This window comes from Phaenicophaeus curvirostris, chromosome 36 (assembly GCF_032191515.1).
Source record: "Phaenicophaeus curvirostris isolate KB17595 chromosome 36, BPBGC_Pcur_1.0, whole genome shotgun sequence".
Lineage (NCBI taxonomy): Eukaryota > Metazoa > Chordata > Aves > Cuculiformes > Cuculidae > Phaenicophaeus > Phaenicophaeus curvirostris.
The window spans coordinates 1,278,281-1,282,029 of record NC_091427.1 but is presented as its reverse complement, the minus strand read 5'-3'; the positions used below and the strand labels follow the sequence as shown (position 1 = coordinate 1,282,029).

General features: G+C 34.9%; 1 long non-coding RNA gene across 1 annotated transcript; it reads right to left on the bottom strand.

Moving 5' to 3' along the window:
* Positions 1–659: 659 nt before the first annotated feature.
* Positions 660–3,114, bottom strand: LOC138732722 (uncharacterized). The gene is made up of 3 exons (XR_011339311.1): positions 3,008–3,114; positions 1,469–1,559; positions 660–745 (listed from the first exon to the last, which is right to left on the bottom strand). It is a non-coding gene; the product is annotated as an uncharacterized lncRNA (long non-coding RNA).
* Between the last annotated feature and the right edge of the window lie 635 nt (positions 3,115–3,749).

Below are 3,749 nucleotides of genomic sequence, written 5' to 3'. Positions count from 1 at the left end.
GGAAGATTTTCTTATTTCATTTTCTTTTCCTACAGGTAGGGGTTGTCTCTGTCCTTTAGTGAGTAAATTCATTTTACAGAAACACAAGTAAAAATGCATCTCAATACACTGCATTCTAATAAGAATACTTGATCGCGCTTACTGGTTTATGTATAATTATTTATAGGTATGGATTTAGAATCATTATGGGAAAACAGTGGATTGATAAGAGAAGATAGGTAAGTAGAAAACACCTAACAAGATCAGACAAAGTACTTAGATGTGTGGTTTTTATGCTAAGATGCAGTAAGTATTAAGATACAAATTGAAATATACACTATCAACTCATTTAGCAGTGTGGGACTCCAAATATGATTTTCTGTATTTCATTAAAAAAATTATTTATAACTTAGAAACTCTAAGGCCTATTACACTGAGTGGTCATTTTCACAGCTATTAAAAACTTACGGCTTCTTTCTAGTGCCCAATATCTGTTCTTAACATCTCTACTCTGGTAATTTTTTTATTTAAACGAACATACGCACTCGCACGTGTTCATACATTTACACAAATAGGTATGAAATAATTTTAAGACAGACCCAAAATTGTACAAGTTGAACTGAGAAACATAGAAAAAGCAAACCTGCTCTGGGTCAGTTGGTATAATGACCCACACGCAACGGGCGTTGTCTTCATATTGAACCCGCTTAGTTTGGTGATGTAATAATCCCACTTGGTCCACGTAAATTAGAACCACATGTTCCAGCTAAAATGATAAACAATAGATAAGACGGCTTTTGATCAGTTGCTCTCTTTAAATTAAACATTAAAAAAACTGCCGTAGCATTAATAACAACTTGCTGTGGAATTCTTATTCTATAGCAATCTGCCTTTGAAGATGTTTCAGCTGGTCAAAAAAATCCTGAAAAATATCCTACAGAGAAAGGAAGCCAGGACTTTTCAATTAATCAGCCCAACATTTATATTACTGTATTCTTTATGTAAATTATTTCTAAGGATTATCATATCAATATTCTGTTTAGAAAGAGATTGATCCTCTCCAAGGGGATGGAATGAGCCTTCTTTGTATGAGTGCAAGAAGGTTTGGTGCGTGTTCTCTTCCACTTCTCCATGGTTTGGAGGAAAACAAAACCGTATCACAGCATTTGACTCTTTGTAACAGTATATACTTAACCTAAACCTCCTAAACTTTAAATTCTGCGTTGCCTTAGCACTTAAAACTGAGGAAATAAAATCAGGAGGGAAAAAAAAAGACATCAAGTGGTTCTAGGCAGTAGCCTTACTTTTGTAAAGCACAAATTTAAACGTGAAACCATCACAATCCCTTTGGCACACTTAGCAAACCTAGATAATTAATTTCAGAAATAAATTACTTTAAAAGTTATTTTCCAAAGAACATCTAGATTTCCTAAAATATTCAAACTTCTCAAAATATCTGAAAGTGTTTAAAAAAAATACTTAGACATACCATTTCCAGGCACATCAAATAGGGTTACAAAACTTGAAGCATTTTAGAATTCCATCTCTGGTGTCCGGCACTACAGCTCTTTGGCACCATGCTAAAACAGAGAGGCTAGATCATACCATCTGTAAGTATTTAAATACCGTAAGTCTTCAAATACCTGAATCTCAGAACTTATCTACGTAACTTCCATTAACTTCCACATAACCTAGCTCCTCCACTTGCTCAATTTTCAGTACTGGCAAGAGGAATGAATACGTTCCTTAAAAACTCGGTCATTCTGGTTTTGGAATATTGAAATACCAAACATACACCTGGCACTCTGGGAAACCTTACTTTTCATCTTTGTCTGTGACTGCCTCCTTTCTGAAGAGGCTGGGAGTGGGCAAGAAGATGGGAGCGAACACAGCTGGGAGAGCTGACACCCGGTCACTGAAGGGATGTCCCACACCATAGAACAACAGGGTCAGCAATATATAAGTGCAATTACGCTTTAGATCATCCTTGAACTAGCAAAAGCTTTGGTTCAGGTGTTGCGATTCCTTCCCTCCACAGTCTATCATCTGCTGCCCCGGTAACTGCCATTCAGCATAGGAGCTTCTGAGTAGAAGAAATATTCCTTTCATCTATCTCAAAATGGAAAATAAAGTATATAAAAAAAATTGTATGCATTTCTTGTTGTTTTTTTTCTTTGGATTGTTTATGTTTTCGGTTGGTTAGTTGGTTGGTTGGTTTTTGTAATTAATGGTGGTGGGTTTACTTGTTTTCTAGTGCCTGTTCTGGCTAGATGATCTGGTTCTAGGAGGGCCTAAGGCAAGCGCTTTTCTAGAATCAAGAATGCCATTAAGATGTACAATCCAAATCTGCAGCTCAATTTTTCTACTAAGGAAAACAAAAACTTCTGTACATAGATAGATACTCTTTAATTTTTCCTATATACTTCAGTTTTGGACTACTTTGACAGGATTTACATATTTTTCTCTGCTTTTATTTTAGACTGTAGGTTGTAATGCAAAGAAACCAACCAAACAAATAAAAAGCCACCTTCCCCTCTACTCCATAAAAGCAAGGGGAGGAACTTATTAATTAGTTCAGAGCATAATGAGAAAACAATTAGAAAAGAAGTCAGAAGGTTAGGTAATAACCTATGTAAGGTTGCACAAAACAGAACTAGAAGGGAATTCACCACACAATGAGGAATATGGACATATCTGGAACTGACAGAAATGCAATATGATAGTGAGGAGCTCTTCTTTAGGAATTTAATTAGAAAAAATTAACTGAAACCTAGCTAACTAGGTTAAAAAGAAGAAAAGCTGTTAAAAGGAAATGAGCTCCCTGAATTGATACTGTTTCTGCATCTTTACTTGCATGCTTCAAACTACAGAAAGATGTTTGGATATACATAATTGCTTATATGCACACACATATATAGGGTATAGACATTTTTTGCTTTGTTTTGAATAGAATTTCATTGTATTGTGAAGCAGAAATTATAAATTACCCGTTTAAACTTCAGGAAAAAGTTCAAAGAATAACACCCACCTCTGCAAACTGGCCCGTGGTCACCCCAGGCAGGCAGCACATCCGCCAGCGTATCTCTGACAAGTGATGCTTTTACCACCTTACAGCACAGAATTGTCTTCACATGGAAGCTGTACGCTTGCACCACGCTCGGAAAAAAAATGAGAGGAAGGAGAAAAGAATTATAACATACTTTAAATATCTCTCCGCAAAAATGAACATAAATGCCACCAAATGACAATATTTCTAGGTCCAAACAAAAAATTAAGGGTACTTAATCCTGCTCCATCATTACTATATTCATAAGAAACAATTGATACTATAAAGAAGAGGTCTACCATTTAGTTTGCCCACCTTTTAAAGAAGTAAAACCAGGAATATAACGCAACGGTGAAACAAAGTTTCATCCTTCAAACTAGGACTTCAATAAATGCATGTTGCGATATATTTTTTAAGAGAATATAAAACCGCTATTCTTTCAGGCAACAAAATTTACTTCATGAATAATTTCAATCCCTCCCTAAAGGCCTAATTGAGAAAATAAGTAGTTAGATACTATAATTTGCCCACATGTACAACTAAGAAATACTAATTTCAGTAAATTGTAATAATTCATTAAATATTCCTGACCTTTTTGAAATTTCCTGTTAAAACACATGCTAAATGATAACTATTATTAGAATGGATATTGAGCGTTACACTTATAACTTTGAAATGTGCCTCTTTCAAATGATTGGTAACCTTTTTATAAATGATAATTTTT